Consider the following 13,152-nt stretch of genomic DNA (forward strand, 5'->3'; position numbering starts at 1 on the left):
CAATTGGGAGGGCGATACAAACTTCTGACTGCTCTGAACTCCAGTTCCGGGGAGAATTTGGGGACCCAGACTCATACGGAGAGAAACTGTACTGTCTGTCATCAGGCCAGAACGTGAGGGCAGCTTTCTCGCAGAGATGCTTGCAGCATTCATTGTTCCTGCACGGGGCCATGGGACACAGACCCTGGGACACAGACCCCAGGACCTCTCCGAGGCAAAGCAGACTGGCAGCCATTGCGGTTTGCTCCACTCTGGTGATTCCATGAGAACACGCCCCACCCAATTTACAATCCCACCCAAGCTGTGCACACAGGCTTTTGCATATCAATGGCCTGGCCTTTCTCCACCTAAAAACCTCTCAAACTGTAGCTGGATCAGAGAACCCCAGAGCTTTCAAAAGAAGGCCTAAGGCTTGTCAGCAGTCTGCATTACTTCACAGCTGCTCCTCATCTGGGCACCTCCAAACCCCCAAAAAAGAAGAGGAATCTGCAGATCTCTCTGTAGCTCCTGCTGGGTGGCCCCAGGCAGTGGCTGACTTTGCACCTCCTTGGAGATCCAAGAGCCAGTCTATCCAGTGGTCAGAGTGAGACCATCCAGATTATAACTCTTCACATCCATAAGAGACTCACTCAGGGGTCAGACTCAGTGAATGCCAAAGCCCCACTGAAGCAAGTCCTGCCCTATACGGGTGTCTCTGGCACAGAAGTTCTCCCACTGTAGACACAACTGGTTCTCACAGCCAATAGACCTGGAGGTTAATTCCTCCCAGTGATACCAACAGCAACCAAGGCTTAACTATAACAAGACTGTGCACACAGCCCACAAAGTGGTGCACCAAGAGTATCCACCTCAGGTAATTAGGGAGGCTGAGCCACTGGGCCCTATAGGACACCTAGCACACAAAGCCAGTCTATCAACACAGGGAAGCATAAAAAATGCAGAGACAAAGAAACAGGTCACAAATGACAGAAATGGAGGAAAGCAAACTACTGGATATAGAGTTCGAAACCACGGTTATAAGGTTACTCAAGAATCTTCTAGAAACATCCCAGAAATATAGTGAGACCCTCAAGGATATGAAACAGGATGAATTAGAAATTAAATATACACTGACTGAAATAAAGAATAATATACAGAGATCCAACAGCAGACTAGAGGATCCTAAGAATCAAGTGAAAGATTTAAAATATGAAGAAGCAAAAAACACCCAACTGGAAAAGCAAAAGGAAAAGGAATACAAAAATATGAAGATAGTTCAAGGAGTCTCTGCATTAGTCTCTGATAGTTCAAAGCATACCAATATATGAATTATAGAGGTGCCAGAACAAGAGAGAGAGCAAGATATTGAAAACCTACTTGAAGAAATAATGACAGAAAACTTCCCCTACCTGGTGAAAGAAATAGACTTACAAGTCCAGGAAGTGCAGAGAACCCCAAACAAAAGGAATCCAAAGAGGACCACACCAAGACACATCATAATTAAAATGCCAAGAGCAAAAGACAAAGAGAGAATATTAAAAGCAGCAAGAGGAAAACAGTTAGTTACCTACAAGGGAGTACCCATACGATTGTCAGCTGATTTCTCAACAGAAGCTATGCAGGCCAGAAGGGAGTGGGAAGAAATATTCAAAGTGATGAATAGCAAGAACCTACAACCAAGATTACTCTACCCAGCAAAGCTATCATTTACAATTGAAGGTCAGATAAAGAGCTTCACAGATAAAAAGCTAAAGGAGTTCATCACCACCAAATCAGTATTATATGAAATGCTGAAGGGTATTCTTTAAGAAAAGGAAGAAGAAGAAAAAGGTAAAGATAAAAATTATGAACAACAAAGTGACAACAAACACATATCTATCAATAATTGAATCTAAAAATCAAGTGAATAAAAAATCTGATGAACAGAATAAACTGGTGAATATAATAGAAGCAGCAGCATAGAAAGGGAGTGGACTGACAATTCTCTGGGGGGAGAGAGTGTGGGGGGTGCTGGAAGAGACTAGACAAAAATTGTACACCTATGGACGAGGACAGTGGGGGGAGGAGATAAGGGCAGGGGGTGAAGTGGGAACCAGGTGAAGGGGAGAGATGGGGAGAAAAAGAGGAACAACTGTAATAATCTGAACAATAAAGATTTATTTAAAATTATTTTAAACAAAGTATATACATTTATGCATAGCCCATGGACATGGACAATAATGTGGTGAGGGCATAGAAGCTTTGAGGACAGGGTAGAGGGAGAAAAAGGGAGAGGTGTATGAGTAAAATTGGGAATGTCTGTAATAGAGTCAACAATAAAAAATAATAGTGTGCACAGCTGGTGGGGCTCAGTTGTTGGGCATGTACCCATCAACCAATGCCAGAGGCTAAAGCCAATAGCAGTTAGCATCTACACTAATAAAAGACAGACATGCAAATTGACTGTATCTTTGCTACACCTTAAGCCACTCCCACCAGCCAATCAGAGCGACTATATGCAAATTAACCAAACCAAGATGGCGGCTGGCAGCCACAGAGCTGGAGCAAGAAGGAGGCTTGGTTGCCCCAGTGATGGAGGAAGCCAAGCTTCCCGCCTGCAGCGGCCAGCTCTGAGCTCCACTCAAGGCAACAAAGTTTCAATTACAGAAGATAAATAAACCCCAGATACCTGCTTTCAGTTGGCCATGGCCACGGAGCTGTAGCAAGCAGGAGGCTTTGGTTGCTCCTGGCGATGGAGGAAGCCAAGCTTCCCACCTGCCCTGGCCGGCTCTGAGCTCCACTCAAGGCTACAAAGTTTCAATTATAGAAGGAACATAAATCCCAGAATAAAAAAAAAAAAAAAAAGAGGTTGGGAGCTTCTGTCACAGGGGGGCTTGGCCAGCCTGAAAATGGCCCTCAACCCCTCACCCAGACTGGTCAGGCACCCCAGTGGGGACCCCCCATCCTAAAGGGGGTGTGGCCAGCCTGAAAACAGCCATCAGCCCCTCACCCAGGCTGGCCAGGCACCCCAGTGGGGACCCCCACCCTGAAGGGGGTGTGACCAGCCTGCAAACACCCATCAGCCCCTCATCCAGGCTGGCCAAGCACCCCAGCGGGGCCCCCACCCTGATCTGGGACACCCTTCAGGGCAAATCAGCTGGCCCCCTCCCATGCACCAGGCCTCTATCCTATATAATAAAAGGGTAATATGCAAATTGACCCTAACAGCAGAATGATTGGGAATGACTGGTCACTATGACACACACTGACCACCAGGAGGCAGATGCTCAATGCAGGAGCTGTCCCCTGGTGGTCTGTGCACTCCCACAGGGGGAGCTCTGCTCAGCCACAAGCCAGGCTGAAGGCTGCCAGCACAGTGGTGGTGGCGGGGGCCTCTCCCACCTCCTCAGCAGCACTAAGGATGTCCGACTGCAGCTTAGGTCTGCTCCCTGCTGGTAAGTGGACATCCCTCAAGGGCTCCCGGGATGCCAGAGGGATGTCTGACTGCCAGCTTGGCCTGATCCCCCAAGGAGTGTGCCTAAGCCAGGAGGTGGACATCCTCCCAGACTGCAAGAGGGCATAGGCTGGGCTGAGGGACCCCCAGAGTGCACAAGTTTTTGTGCACTGGGCCTCTAGTATTAATATAAAAAGAAAACATTGGAAGGCCAATGGACTTTGATATTCAGGAGGGCTCAAAATCAGCATAATACTGCCCTGCTGTGGGTCAATGGCTCAAGGCAATTTCCTAACCTGATAATCCTTATATTATTTACCAAACGTTTCCTTTGGTGTGCCTGTATGCATTGCTAAAGGGCCAATGTGTATTCAAGTAAATAAAAAGTGGACCAAGCGAGAAGTCAGTGTGCCTCTACAAGAAAGAGGTCTCCACCTGGCCACCCATGCCTTCTAAATTCATATTTCTTGTATAGTATTTTCATTCGTGTGTTGGTCCCTCCTTCAGATACTGAACCCAAGCTGTGCAGGTTGCAGCAAACCAACATATCGCTGGTTCGATTTCAGGTCAAAGCACATGCCCAGGTTGGGGGCTCCATCCCAGTAGGGGCAATGCAGGAGGCAGCTGGTCAATGATTCTTGCACTCCCTTTCTCTCTAAAAAATCAATAAACACATTTTTAAAATGAACAGTGTTAAGACATTTGATTCAACAACACCAAAGTGAATGAGGGCCATCCCATTTTCTTCCAAGTCTTGTAAGCAAATTCATGCCTTGCTCTGTCTTTATAGAGGATGTCCCAAGCATAACTGTGTTGTGGAACAGGAACCAGCCTGGAGCGGGTCGGCCTCAGGTTGGCCTGTAGTGTTTGAGTTCTTGACTTCATGCAGAAAAGATTTCACAACACGAATTCAGAGATTTTGAGGGATCATTTATTAAAGCTGGGGATAATGAAAAACAAAAACAAAAAACTAGGGCTTAGGATAGAAAAAGGAGCAGCAGAGAGACTAGGCGGGGCTCCTTTGACTGTCTAGAAACATTGTGGGAAAGAAGGGAGCTAAAGGGGAGCTGCGGTAAGCTCACTGAAGAATCAGAGAAAAGGAGGCCTTGAGCACAGGTTCAGAGGGTTAGCCCAGGATGTGCTCTTGCTGCTCATTGTTCCCCAGTTGCAGGTCAAGTAGGATCCCTTAAAAGCTTAGGAGAGCCTGGTCAGTGTGGTTCAATGGTTGAGCACTGAACTATGAAACTGGGGGTCATGGTTGTATTCCCAGTCAGGACGCATGCTCAAGTGGTGGGTTGGATCCCCGTTGTGAGGCATGTAGGAGGCAATCTATCAGTGATTCTCTCTCATTGATTTTTTTAAAATATATTTTATTGATTTTTTACAGAGAGGAAGGAAGAGGGATAGAGAGTTAGAAACATCAATGAGAGAGAAACATCGATCAGCTGCCTCCTGCACACCCCCCACTGGGGATGCACCTGCAACCAAGGTACATGCCCTTGACCGGAATCAAACCTGGGACCCTTCAGTCCACAGGCCGACACTCTATCCACTGAGCCAAACTGGTTAGGGCTCATTGATGTTTTTATCTTTCTCTCTTCCTTTCCCCTCTGAAATAAATAAAAATATATTTTTTGAATGTATGTTTTAAATCAATTATACTTACATCAAAGTATAAAAAAATAATTAAAATTTCTCATTTCCCATTATTTTACTATTTTATTATGAATGTTCTTGAGCATGTTTGTACCTACTGTATCAATAACTTGGAAATGAAATATATTCAGTGCTATGACTTTGGAAGTTTGAAAGTGACAATGATGATAGTACTTACACCAGAAAAATTGATAAATACTACAGACCTTGACTTCACTTAATATACTATTGAATGCTTTAACTTAAACTGAATGGTGGAGAATATTAGCAATGTAGGTTAATAAGTGTATCATGCAAGTGGGTTTTAAACTGTAGATAGGATACAATTTGAAAAAAAAAAAGTTTTCCTTCCAGTATTCAAAACATGTAGTTCCAAATGGCAAAGAAAGAAATTGAGTTCTTCAGAAATGAGTGAAGTGAAACCAGATGTCTTAGATGATGAACTGTCTTCCTATTGATTAAATCATAAATTCATTTAAAAAATTGGCAAAAATTTCTTTTTTTATAGCAAAGGTGAAAATTTATTAAAGAAAAGTACAGACTCCCATGTTGAGGAGGGGAAAGAGTCCCACAGAATGGACTTCCACGTAGGGAGGGGAAAGGGTTCCATGGACTTCTTGTTTCCATGTACACTAATAAAAGAGAAACATGCAAATTGGTGTCACTCCACTATGCCCACCAGCCAATCAAAGCAACTATGCAAATTAATCCAACAAAGATGGTGGTTAATTTGCATATGCAGGCACGGAGCGAAGACTGAAGGCTCAAGCCTTAGTGAGGAGTGAAGACTGAAGACTGAAGACTGAAGAGGCTTGGCTTCTCCACTGCGGCCAGACCAAAGGCCTGGGTCCCGGGTGCCAGAGGAAAACCAGTGCTGGCAGCCAGGGGAAGGAAGGCCTATTGCACAAATCTCTTCATGCAACGGGCCTCTAGTGGTTTGTAAAGGCTGTAGTTCCTATGTCCCCTCTGGTTGGTCAATATTCTCTTTCGAATTGGTTACTATAGTGACTCCTGAGGCCCTCCTCTCTCATTGTCCTCTATTCCCTCTGGGCTTTCTTCCTCCTACTTTATTTTATAAATATAGACCTTTTTTTTGGCGACTTCCAGTTCCCTTGTCTTATGGAAATGTAAATGCACCTGGCTTCCTTGTGTTATGGAAACGTATCTTTTCCCACTCTGTAGCCCTGTGTTTTTCTATGGACCCCAATTCTAAAAATTCCCTAAGCCTGCCTATATTCCCCTACCATTCCTGTTTCAGTCCCCTCTCCATTTAGGAAACCCCAACTGCCACTGGGGACAGGGGGTGCTTCCTGGCTGCTTCCTGCTGGCAAAGAGGTCATAGTTTGTAGCGGCAGTCAGGGTCCCATCAGAAGTGGGTGGTCTAAGGGTCCACGGAAGATGGATGTAGCAGCCTCCATTTGTTGGTCCATGCAGAGGACCAATTGTAGCTTTAAGGCTTCTAAATGGGAGGATGAAACACACCAAAGGTTGAACAGGCAATGGTTAAAGATAAGTAATAAAAAACAAAACAAAACAGTATAAACCAAGGTCTGAGAAGGGGAGCTAGCCAATTGGGATGGCATTATATCTTTAATTGGTGCCCAGGCTTCTGGGGCAAGAGGCTATGAGGCCTTCCTTTTAGCCAAGCTGCTTGAGCAAGAAGTGATATTCATGGCACAGACTTTGCCCTCCTCAGTCGAGGGCTTCTCTGTGAATAAAAATCTGTAGAGGCTTGAGAAGTGGTTCTGGTCTGGTTAGTAGTAGTGGTAGCATAAGTTGTCATATAGACTAAGATTTAACACATTTTACTCTGAAAGGGTTGTGGGAGATATATATTTAATTGAGATTATTTGACCCTGAATTGGGCTACTTATAACATAGTAGTGAAACAGGAATTTTAGGGTAAAATAAGACAGGTTTAGGAAATTTTAGAAATTAAGGGGACCATGGAGGAAGCAAAGGGCTGCAAAGCAGCAGAAGGTATATTTCCATAGATTAGGGAAGCTGAAAAGCTGCAACAAGTACATTTCCATAGAATGAGGGAGCTGGGAATAGCAAAAGGTCTATATTTATAAAATAAAGAGAAGGAAGCCCTTCATCCAGAAGGAGAAGAAGAAAGCCCAAAGGGAACAGGAAAACAATAAGGAAGGGGGAAGGGAGAACCTCACATGTCCCATATGTCGGTGGACCTTTGAGCCCAGGAGTTACTATAGCAGTGGTTCTCAACCTTCCTAATGCCCCGACCTTTTAATACAGTTCCTCATGTTGTGGTGACCGCCAACCATAAAATTATTTTCGTTGCTACTTCATAACTATAAATTTGCTGTTATGAATCATAATGTAAATATCTGATATGCAGGATGTATTTAGGCGACCCCTGTGAAAGGGTCATTCGACCCCCAAAGGGGTCGCGACCCACAGGTTGAGAACCACTGTACTATAGTAACCAGTCTAAGGGAATAGTGACCAATCAGAGGGGATATCAAGGCACCAGGATCTGCAGCGTTTATAAGCTATAGGCAAAAGGAGCTCACTGGGACTCTTTCCCTCTCCCCATGTGGGAGTCTGTAGTGGGAGTCTGTACTTGTTCTTCAATAAATCTCTACCTTTGCTATACCACTTTCTGTCCGTGGATTCATTCTTCAATTCCAGCAAACAAAGAATCCAGGTTCAAGTCCAAAAATTCCGTTTCAATAGTTAGGGATTTGGAGAGCCAGTATAACTGAAAAATTAGCTACTGAAGCATAGTAACCTCCATCTTGGGTAAAAACTGCTTTTAAAAAATTTTTTTTAAATGTATTTTATTGATTTTTTTACAGAGAGGAAGGGAGAGGGATAGAGAGTTAGAAACATTGATGACAGAGAAACATCAATCAGCTGCCTCCTTCACACCCCCTACTGGGGATGTGCCTGCAACCAAGGTACATGCCCTTGACCAAAATTGAACCTGGGGTCCTTCAGTCCACAGGCCAAGGCTCTATCCACTGAGCCAAACCGGTTAGGGCTTAACCATGCTATTCTGGCTTCTGTAAACATTTGCTTGCTTAAATAATAGGGAAAAATATGACTACTCCCATTCCAGAGAGGCTATAAACTGTGTCCCAGACAGAGTTGTCAGTGCTGGCGCCAGGCCAGGCCTTGAGATATGATCTCACGGCCCCGTCCCAGCACACAGGACTTTTTCACAGAAGGTCTGGAAGTCTTGTTCCAAATTTGGGAGACAAAGAGCTGAAAAACATATAAATAGGAGAGACTTCCACCATGTTGGGCCTCAGAATTTGAGAAGCAATATTTCCTGTGGGCCCGCTAGTGCTAGCGAAATGAAAAAGACTCCAAATAAATTTTGCCTATTGATTAAGGTGTCTTCTGATTTACAGTATAACACTACATTAGGGCTACAAAAAAGGAGTTATAAGTGGGAACATCTCATGGTGTGTCTGGGTTTGGCCAAAGTTCCTGACTAGACATTTCCATAAAAGAGATAAGGACAGTGTAATAAATGCATAAAGAAATGCTCACCATAAAAATTTCTTAGGGAAATGGATTTAAAACAAAACAAGTTATCACTACTGATTTTCAGGCCTACAATCTAAAAATATTAAACATCATATGTGCTCACAGGGATAAAGAAAAACTAGAATTTTCATTATTGTGGGTGGCTGAGAAGGCAAAGGAAGGACCATTTTAGATCACAGTTCTGCATGTTTTAAAAAGTAAAACACAGCCCTAACTGGTTTGGCTCAGTGGATAGAGTGTCGGCCTGGGGACTGAAGGGTCCCAGGTTCGATTATGGCCAAAGGCATGTACCTTGGTTGTGGGCACATCCCCAGTGGGTGGTGTGCAGGAGGCAGCTGATTGATGTTTCTCTGTCATCAATGTTTCTAACTCTCTATCTCTCTCCCTTCCTCTCTGTAAAAAAAAAATCAATAAAATATATTTTAAAAAAAAGTAAAACACACACCTATACTGCAACAATTAGATAAGGAAAATATACCTTTATATTAAGAACTGAACCCAATATTTCCAGAAAATTTATAATACCTCAAACCTAAAAATAACCAAAACCATAAACTGATCAATAGATAAAGTGGTTATTTACAGAATGCAACACTACTCAGCAATAAAAAGATAATTAACTTTTCACATAAGCATTAGTGTTGAACCTCAAAATAACTGTGTAGCATGAAAGAATCCAATATTTTTTAAAGAATACACTCATTATAGTGTTTATAACATTATGAAAAATATGAACTAATCTTGTAAAGGAAGGAAAAATCAATGACTGCATTTATTTTTTTTAATTTTTATTTATTTTTTAAAAAATATATTTTATTGACTTTTTACAGAGAGAAAGGGAGAGGGATAGAGAGCTAGAAATATCGATGAGAGAAACATCAATCAGCTGCCTCCTGCACACCCCCCACTGGGGATATTCCCACAACCAAGGTACATGCCCTTGACTGGAATCGAACCCCGGACTCCTCAGTCTGCAGACCAACACTCTATCCACCGAGCCAAACTGGTGAGGGCTCAATGACTGCATTTAGAGCTCAGGAAGTCAGAAAGAGAGATTATAAAAGGGCAGGAGGTAAATAATATAGGATGTGGTAAAGTAGGTTTAGAGTTGTTGGTATGGAATTAATACAATAGTTAATAAATAACAACACAAGAACAAACTCTTCCCTGGCCATTGTACTTCAGTTGGTTGGGCACCATCCCTTGCCCTCAAAGGTCACTGGTTCCACTCCAGGTCAGGGCACATGCCTGCCTGGATGCCCTATAGGTGATGTGCAGGAGGCAGCAGCTCAATGTTTCTTTCTCTTATCGCCATTTCTCCCTCTCTCCCGTCCTCTCTTTCTAAAAGGTCAATAAAAGTATTTTAAATATATAAAAGACATTTTTAAAAAGAGAATAAACTTTGTGTTTTGCATACTCACATCTGTAAGCCTGCTTTTGCCCTAACCTGTATATGGGTGTGAGATATGTTTATTTCATGATTTTTTTACAGCTTAATCCATATGTCCAAGCTCACCACATAGTACACATTAGAAGAGTGCATTTTGTAGCATGTCAGTTATAAATATCTATACTAATAAAAGCCTAGGTGGCCCTTGAACCCTCATAGGACACCCTCACATCATCACAAGACGGCTGCCATCAGATGGCCGCCACAAGATGGCTGGCAGGGGAGGGCAGTTGGGGACAATTAGGCCAACAGGGGAGCAGTTAGGGAGCAATCAGGCAGGCAGGCGAGTGATTAGGAGCCAGCAGTCCAAAATTGTGAGAGAAATGTCCTACTGTGGGTTTAAGCCCGATCCCTGCAACCGGCAGTCGGACATCCCCTGAGAGGTCCCAGATTGGACTGAGGGACACCCCCTCCAGTGCACAAATTTCATGCACCGGGCCTCTAGTACTTAAATAAAGCCTTAAAATGTACTTCCCAATAAAGTCCTGGATGTCCCTGTCTTGTTAGGAAATTAAAATTGCAACCCTATATGGGCTCTACCATTTCCTAATTTCCTGGGAAGACCAGCCTTGCCTCAGGGGCAGCAAATATTGGCAAGCAGTGAAGACTTTACTGCCATGGAATCAACAGGAATGCTGACTGGTTACAAAAAATACAACCTGGGAGTGATTACAGGATTATCCTTCCTCTAGGTTTGAGGTGTTGCCAGTTGAGGAAACCTTGAGGTGAACAACCTAGATGGCCCAGGAGAATCCAAAAAACTGTGTTTATTTTCTCTGCTGGTGACTTCAGCCACAGGAAACAGCTATGGAGGCCCTGGGAATGTCTGTAAGCAGACATCACACCAGCCACAGACCATTGATCACTGTGGAAAACGTTCAGAAGAGGCACTTTTCCTCCAATTGACTGCAGTCTTTCCCACTCACTATGATTATAGTGTTTCTGTTCTAATGATGGTTCCATTTAAGCCTCAGAGTCTTACAACAAATTACACCAGCCTATGCAATTTCATACATCATGGCACATGACTCCTTTACAGTATGTGGGGGAGGAGTTCCCCTAAACATTGCTGAGGATTATGTAATACTTACTGTGAACAGAGAGTATAATTCATATTGTTCACACAAGCACAGCAAAGGACTCCTATTCTGGGTGACCATTGAACTCACCAATGATATAGGCACCAGACCGGAAATTAGAACCACAAAGTCATGTAGACTTTCTTTCAAGGCCTTGGCCAGCAATGCAAAATAAGCCAATATTGGTCAAAGAGTGATTTTCTGCCACTATTATGTGCCTTCCAAAGCACAGAAAGTTTGGGACCCCACAGATGCTGAGTCATACTAATTTACTCTCTTAAAGGAAACACTAAGAATTAAGGTGCTGCCCTGCTCAGGGGGCTCAGTGTGTTGGAGTCTCCTCCCACAAAGCACACCTCCTAAAATGATGGGCTGTTTGCTTCCTGGTAAGGGCACGTAACTAGGTTGCAAATTTGATCCTTGTTCAGAAAGCATAGAGGAGGCAATTGATGCATGTTTCCTCTTGTATCTATGATCTTTCTTTCTTTCCTTTTTTCCTTCTTTCTTTCTTTCTTTCTTTCTTTCTTTCTTTCTTTCTTTCTTTCTTTCTTTCTTTCTTTCTTTCTTCCTTCCTTCCTTCCTTCCTTCCTTCCTTCCTTCCTTCCTTCCTTCCTTCCTTCCTTTCTCTCTCTCTCTCTCTCTCTCTCTCTCTCTCTCTCTCTCTCTTTCTCTCTCTCTCTTCCTACCTCTCGCTCAAATTAATAAATAGTTCCCTGGGAGAGAATTTAAAAAGGTGTTGATGTTTCAAGTACATACCGTTAAATCTAAAGCTATCTCTCTAGAACAGTCATCAGAATCAACTGAACTCAGTGGAAATCTGTCTCCTTTCATGTAAGAGGCTAAAGGGATCAATATCGTGGATCTCAGAAAACCCCCACATGATTAGTGTCATAGTCATGATACCCACCTTGTTGTTTTTATTTAAGCCCTAAAACCTGAAGGTTTCTGATTAAAGTCATCTCTTTATTTTTTTAACTTAGGTTAGTCTTTGAGTGATAAAAATTAACTTTCCCATGGAAGAAGCTGTTTCTGAGGGATTCCAACTTTTCCTAGTGAAACTCATGTACTAATGTCTCTAAATACTGCCAGTGACACAGGAGGCATGAGTCAGCCAACTTGCAGTCTTTCTTAAAGCAGAGAATCCTCTGGAGACCACATGGATGCTGACGTTGGGATTCCAAAGATGATTTCCTGAGACAGATGTAAATGTCTAAGGCTCCTCGTGATCTGAAATAGTATTTCATCTATTGCATTTCCTGCCTCATTACTGTGTCCTCCAGCCAATTTTTTTGAAATTCTGTGGAAGATTACCATCATTACTGTCCCCTTGTAAATTCTGTATTTGTCATTTTTCTCTAAAGAACTATGCTTGTGATGAGTAAACTAAAGCACCTTCTAGATACATTTTTACTCATAAATAAGCAAACATGTTTAAGCCCCTGGATTCTTTATGTGCAGTCAGGACTGTAAATTTCCCTCTGGCAATGATTTTTCTGAAGGGGCTGCCCATCAGCCCTTCTGAAGGTAGCCTGGGGCTGGAGGAAAACTGTGAGGCCTCCTGAGAAGAAGGTCAAGTCCTGCCACAGCTCCCACATGCCAGCCAGGACCCTTCTTTCTAATTTCAGTTGTCCAAAGCAGCTATAGTGACCTCACTTCACCTCCCAAATGGGGGTGGGGCATGCTCCCAGCAGGCCTTCCAACTGGACTCTGCCACCCCTTCCTGGATTTTCTGAGGGAGGCCCCCACTCACCACTACTGGCTTCACCTTATGCCTGATCTCCTGTCACCTATCACAGTAATCCTTTTCATTGTCTGTGGGCAGTCCTCCACTAGGACATCAGATCCTAAGGGAAGGGGGCTCTGTATCTCTGGAGTCTATAAGAGTTGGGGTCAACAGTGGCTATGTCCTCAGTCCTAATGTTATATTGTAAATCAGTGAGCAGAACAGAGGATGCCTCAATGAGCCAATTAATTAGGAGTCTTTATTATGCTAGCAGGCTCAGAGCAATATATTGTCAAGTTCTGAGCAAAAGCATGGA

This window comes from Myotis myotis, unplaced genomic scaffold (assembly GCF_014108235.1).
Source record: "Myotis myotis isolate mMyoMyo1 unplaced genomic scaffold, mMyoMyo1.p scaffold_m19_p_40, whole genome shotgun sequence".
Lineage (NCBI taxonomy): Eukaryota > Metazoa > Chordata > Mammalia > Chiroptera > Vespertilionidae > Myotis > Myotis myotis.